The sequence below is a fragment of the Meles meles genome, chromosome 4 (genome assembly GCF_922984935.1).
Source record: "Meles meles chromosome 4, mMelMel3.1 paternal haplotype, whole genome shotgun sequence".
NCBI classification, from domain to species: Eukaryota; Metazoa; Chordata; class Mammalia; order Carnivora; family Mustelidae; genus Meles; species Meles meles.
Genome location: NC_060069.1, coordinates 7,043,368 through 7,050,561, shown reverse-complemented (window position 1 = coordinate 7,050,561; position 7,194 = coordinate 7,043,368).

Sequence of the window (7,194 nt, the reverse complement as noted above, 5' to 3'; positions counted from 1 at the left end):
AGCCGGATGCACTTAAGAACCAGCATGCATCCTCTTTCTCTTTCCTCCCCTGCACTGAAGAGGATGACGAGATGGTTCAGCTACATTTCAGAAAACTCCATTTGTCTGGCTCTCTGAGACTCAGTAAATAGACCCTGCCAGTTGAGTTGGGACATGTATCATGAGCAAGAGGTAAATTCTATTTCATGTTGACTAAGATTTTGTGGCTGTTTGTTACCAAAGGAAAGCCTCTCTTCTCCTGGCTAATGTAGACTAGGGCATGGGTGATTGGTTCTCTGCAGAGAATCTGAGTGTGGGAAAGGACACAAGGAAGACGTCCCGTGGCATTTGCTCTTGGCTGTGAGAGCCTCCAAATCACTCCTCTTTGACATACAAATAACATAAAGTGTTTTTAGAAATATAACTCTTTCATTAAAAATATTAAAAACACAAGTGGTACAGGGAGATAGAGAAGGAGGGAGGGAGGGAAGGAAGGAAGCAGGGATAGAGAGAAAGAGAGAGGAAGGGAGAGCAAGCTGAGCCGATCAGATCATTCCAGTCTTTTGATGGTGCCCCGAAAAGTCTTGGTGAGATGTGGGAAGGCAGCCAAAGGGGGCGTTGAGCAAGATGAGTAAGTGGGGAAAGATTAGAGCAAGCCTGCAGAGAAAGAAAAACGAAACAAAACCTCCTTGTTTCTGGGCTTTCTTGGCTGTGCTTCTTGCCCTTGGTTTCATCATTGGTTCAACAAATATTTATTGATGTGCCAAGCAGGGTTCTGGGGCTGGATATCCAGCTTGAACAAAACACAATGTCTGTCCTTGTGGACCATACATTTTATCAGGGAGCTGGAGAACAAGCCAACAAATGTGTAAATGTGGTATGTCAAAGATGACACATGATGGAGGAAAAGCAGGGGGAGGTGGTAGAGGAGAGGATGGTTCCGGTTTCCAAAGCGTGGTCAGAGAAGGCTTCACCGAGAAGGTAATCCCGTCTGGACAAAAACCAGAAGAAAGTAAAGGAGCTAGCAATGCGGCTGTCTGAGAGAAGTATGAAGTTCGACAAGGAAGACAGTGTGGTTGGGTTGAGTGGCAGAGGAAGAGAGTAGGAGTGGATGAAATTCAAGAAGAACTGGGGAAGCCGTAAGGACTTTGCTCAGAGATGGGAAGCTACTGGAGCAAATGAATGTTATGACCTAATTTACATTTTATTCATCTTATTTCATTTTAATTCTAGTTAGTTAACATACAGCGTAGTATTAGTTTCAGGTGTACAAATTAGTAGTTCAACGCTTCCATGCAACACCCAGTGCTCATCACGACAAGCACACTCCTTAATCCCCATCACCTGTTCCCCACCCACCTTCCTTCTGGTAACGGGCAGATTGTTTTCTATAGTTGGGAGTCTGTTTCTTACTTTGTCTCACTCTCTCTTTTTCCCCTTTGCTCATTTGTTTAGTTTCTTCAATTCCACATATAAGTGAGATCACTTGGTATTTGTTTTTCTCTGACTGACTTACTTTGCTTCGCGCTATATGCTCTAGAACCATCCTTATTGTTGTGAACAGCAAGATTTCATTTTTTATGACTCAATAATATTCCATTATGGATATTGCTATTGATACATGCACACACAACCACCACTTCTTTATCTACCCATTAATTGATGGACACTTGGGCTGCTTCCGTACCTTCGCCATTGTAGGTTATGCTGCTATAAACATAGGAGTGCTTGTATCTCTTTGAATTAGTGTTTTTGTATTTTTGGGGTAAATATCCAGTGGTGCAATTCCTGGATCATAGGGATTCTTTGAGGAATTTTTTGAGGAACCTCCATACTGTTTTCCACAGTGGCTGGACCAGGTGCTTTCCCACAACAGTGCCTAAGGGTTCCTTTTTAGTTTTGACTTGCATTTCCCTGATCATGAGTGATATTGAGCATCTTTCCATGTGTCTGTTGGGCATCTGTATGTCTTCTTTGAAGAAATGTCTGTTCATGTTTTCTGCCCATTTTTAATTGGCTTGTTTGCTTTTTGGATGTTGGGTTTTATCAGTTTTTTATATATTTTGGATGCTAGCACTTTATTGGGTATGGCATTTGCAAATATCTTCTATTTGGTAGGTTGCCTTTTAGCTTTGTTGATTGTTTCCTTCACAGTGCAGAAGCTTTTTATTTTGATAGAGTCCCAGTGGTTAATTTTTACTTTTATTTCCCTGGCCTGAGAAGACCTATCTAGAAAAATGTTGCTATGGCCAATGTCAGAGAAGTTACTGTCTGTGCTCTCTTCTAGAATTGAGCTAATTTACATTTTAAAAGGATGACTGTGGTTGCTACATGGGTAGGATTGCCAGATTTAGCAAATAAAATTTAATCATGTCCAGTTAAATTTACATTTCAGATAATTTTGAGTTGTAATGAATAATTATATTTGAGTATAATGAATAATTTCTAAGTAGAAATAGATCCCATAGATATATGGGATATCTTATATCTGTGACACCTTTATTCTTTTATACTAAAAGAATGATGTGTTGTTCATCTGAAATGCGAATTTAACAGAGTGTCCTGTATTTTATCTGGCAATCCCATATCTGGAGAAAGATTAGGGCAAGAGGTGAAAGCTGGATCAGCTTGGGTGTTGCAATAAACCAGGCAAGAGATGAGGATTATTCAGACCAGAAGGGGTGGTGATGGTGAGAAGCTGTTGGTTGGATTCTAGTATATAGGGTCCTCCATGTATTCTCTCACTTTTTCTCAGACCTTTTCTATGAACTAGCTTGATTCATTTTGCAACCAAAACTTGGGAGGATATTGGTTGGGGCCATTTGGCATAGGGGAAGGATGTGGGTTTAACCGCAAGTTTCATATAGTTTTAGAGAATGCATGAAAATAGAATTACTCACTCAAAGGTAGAAGGGAGCCAAAGGCCAGTGACAGTCCTGAAAGAGCTCCCTCCCTTCCTGCTGAGGGACACAGTGATCAGCTCCTGGGGAGATGGGAAAACGCATTGACAGGACACTTCCTTTTTGGTTTCTTCTCCTTAGCTTGGCTCTAGCACACACCTCTTGGCTTCAAAAAGAGTAGAAGATGGCCCATGGGGGAATGGTGACAGTAAGTGGATCTTTGTATTTAGTATTTTTGTTCAGTACTCAGATCTTTTGTTCTGAGCCAAGACGCTGAGGATATTCTTAGAGAACAAGCCAACCTCTTCTGGATTGTTGGAGTTGCAGGCAGGGAGGGCCCCTATAACGTGTGCTAAGGGCTAGGTGTGTCACTCACAACAAGCCAGAGCCGGACATTAAAGGAACTGGCACAGAAAGGTTCAGCAGCCTCCCCAGGAGCACTTTGCAGGACCCACCAATTTTCCATCGTCATTACTGAATCCAACAAAAATCACTTCAGTGCTAATGAACTGAGAACTCAAGAGGAGAAGATATAGCAGCTGTACAGTTTCTATTCCACAAAGAGTTTCAGACCAAGTGTTTGGTCAATAAGAGACCCACATAAACATAATCCTTACCAGCTGGCTTCCCTCCCTGCCTGCCTCCTGCTTCATTCCTTCCATTGTTCAGCAAAAGTATATTGAGCGTCTTCTATATGCCAGTTCTATGCGAGGCCCGAGGATTCACTGGTAAACAAAAACCAAACTGTGAAGCTGAGGTTTGAAGGAAAAGGGTAATTTATCAGGTCAGAGGTGAGTGATGGGGAAGTTGTTTCATGAGGAAAGCTAGTGCCAATGGGCTGTGGCAGGAGGGGGTGTGGCTAATAGTAGGGTGCGGAAGAAGGCTGGAAGGGAGACAGGCAGTTGAAGAATGCTGTGTGAGGGTGTCCAGCAGGTCATGATTAAGGACCTCAGTTTTTATCCCAGGAGCCGGGATAGGCCATGGAAGTATTTTACACAGGACTGTGACATAATCAGCTTTGCATTTTGAAAAGATAAAACCCAAAAGTCTGTCACTAGAGAACTGGTTAGATTAGTTAGGATACACCCATATGGGGAACACCAGGCATCCGCTCAAAAGAATTAATATAATAGCATGATCTTTAAAACCATTGTTTAAACATAAGAGGTACAGAACACTGCATTGTCTACTATCATTTGTGCAGGAAACATGTACTTATAAACAGTTGGTTCTTGTTATTCATGATACTTATATTCTATAAAGTTGCCACAAACACTGGATTAGTTTAATATCTGCTAATACAAAGTTAAGTTCCTGCCAGCCTTGGTCACAACATTTTCTGTGACTGATCCATACATGTATAACCTGATTTTATGTGTGTTTCTGTTTGCAAACATCTTATTTCATATATATTACGGATTACAAACATTGAGCTCACGGCCAACAGTGCCTCGACTCATGCCTGAGAGAGGCTTATCCAGCACGTGTATTTTCTCCAGGAGACACAGCACAGCCTTCCTGCTCATAGGAGCGCTAGACAACATTTTAGTGCTGTGATTGGAGGTCATTTTGAACAGCGAAATTATCAACAAAAAGCACAAAAATGTGAAAAACCCAGCACGAAATAGATGGCGAAAGGGACAGTTGTTTATAGTACAAGAGCCAAAACCAGAAGTCAGAATGCCGCCTCATGAGACCTCAGCTAGGAGCACGTGTGTTAGGCAACCCAAATCTCTCGCATCTCTGTAGAAGTCTGCAGATGACCGTGGACATGCTTGAATGTTGCTGCTGGGGTTAAAGGTTAGCAAGTAGATGAATTTGCAAATAGGGAACCTGTGAATATGGACATCAACTTTTTAGAGGAAGGAAGCTTAAACTTAGACATACATTGCGAAAACAAAAATAATATGAGAATGCTCATCAATACTTTACCCAGATTTACCTATTGTTAACATTTTACCCCATTTGATTTATGCCCTCTGGCTCCCATGTACAAACACACCCACCCATACGAACGCACACACACATTTTTTTTTTTTCTGAATCATATGGGAGTCAGTTATATACATAATGGTATATTATGATATATAAACATAACCCTTTACCCCTGGATGTGGCAGTATTTGTTTTCTAATAAGGGATTCTCTTACATAGCCACAGTACACTTATACCAACTTTGGTAGCTTTAACATGAATATAATGCTTTTATCTAATCTACCAGCCTTCTTAATTCTGGAACACGTTTACAGCCTTTCTTTGTGTTTTGTGATACTGATGTTTTGTAAGCATCACTTTTTATTTTATTTATTTATTTAAAGCTTTTATGTATTTACCTGACACACAGAGAGAGCAAGCACACAAGCAGGGGTAGCAACAGAGGGAGAGGGAGAAGCAGGCTCCCCACTGAGCAGGGAGCCCTACACGGGGATCAATCCTGGGACCTTTGGATTATGACCTGAGCCACAGGCAAATGCTTAACGGACTGAGCCACCCAGGCGCCCCTGACCATCACTTTTCAAAATAACAATATTTGGGGTCTTCTGATGCTTCCTTATCATCTGGATACGCATTCTCCCCCAGAATGCTGTGTAGGTGATGAGGTACAATGTATTTGCTCTAAAGCACGGAGTACATTTGAAGGGAAGCTAAGGACAGTTAGCTAGTGACAGGGGGATTGTCTTTGGAGAAGACAACTGATAGTCTGGAGGAGAGAATGGGGAAGGAGGGTGACTTTTCATTGCATACACTTATTTGAATTGTGTATTGGGTATATGTGTAGTACCTTTTCAAAAACGAAATTTTCAAAATCCTGGAAGGTCAGTGGGTCTTGTGTTATTACCCTCCCCCTCCCCATTTTCCATATGGAGAAACAGGTTCAAAGAGGGCAAGTGAGCAGCAGGAAGCCTCCACTCTGGGTGCCATGCCTGCTGTCCACCAGACTGCTCCTCGGAAACTAGACATGCGCACGTTGCCCTGAGTGCTGCAAGAGAGGAGATTGAGGGGGCCGGCAGGCAAGGCTTCTCCTTCCCGCAGGAGGAGACACCTGAGCTGAGTGCAGAGAGGTGAGAAGTTAACCTGTAACCAAGGGTCCCAGGACCAGGGGAAGGAAGGAGGAAAGGGGAAGCAGGGAGGAGGGTATTTCAGAAAGTGCCTTGGATCCAGAGGGTAGCAGATTGGTAAGTGTACACACCCCATTAGATCCGCAAAGGAAATTGGGATCTTCCCTAGCAGACCCACCCTCTTGTGTAGTGGGAATGCCTGGGCTTGCTTTTCAACAATACTGTCTCTTCCCAGTCAATAGTCTCTTTTTCACGCTGAGCAGTCCGTCTACTTGGAGTTGAACTCCCTCATGTGGCTGGTTTCCGTAGACTTTCAGAAAACTCACTCTGAGCTCTGTCTGTCCCTTTCCTTTCCTCACTGAAGATGTCATCTGACTATCTGAGCAAATAAGGACCCTTACCATATCCACTGAAGTGGGGACCCTCAGTACACTCAGATCCTACAGACCTCTGCTGTTTCTGTGAGGGGAGAGCCATTGGCTCCTGTCAGTGACATGAGCCTGGGACTGGTCCCATATGGCTTCCTGGGGCAATGTGCAGAATTCAGGGTAAAATAAAAGCGCAGGATCCCCTTGTTCAAAAAGTAGGAAAAAAGTACTACTATGGGTACTAAAATAGTAAAGTGTTCCTTTTTCTTCTGAGGTCCCTCTCTTTACTTGTCATTGTGGCTTTTTTTTTTGTCATTGTGTTTTTTTTTTTAATTTTATTTATTTATTTGACAGACAAAGATCACAAGTAGGCAGAGAGGCAGGCAGAGAGAGAGGGGGAAGCAGGCTCCCTGCTGAGCAGAGAGCTGGATGTGGGGCTCGATCCCAAGACCCTGAGATCATGACCTGAGCCGAAGGCAGAGGCATTAACCCACTGAGCCACTCAGGTGCCCCGTCATTTTGTTTTTTATTTGCTATTTAAAGACATTTTAAGTAAAACAAAATAAAAATTTCATACTATTAGTATGACCTTTATCATTCATCTTTATATCGTGCAATGCCAGTTTTAAATACAAAATCCAAAAACATTTAACTAATATGCAACATCACGGGAATTATACAATTTCTGTTTTATAGATTGGGCATTCATTTGTATTTTACTTATACCCAAAAGTGGAAACTTTGTGTAAAACCAGCACTTCAATTTTACCACCCGATGTGCTCACGTTGTACCAACATTCTCTACCTTCACCTTAACTGACTAGTAAACAGGGGCTGAATGTGAAATGAACGATGGGTTTCCTTATCTTTTTTTTTTTTTAATATTTT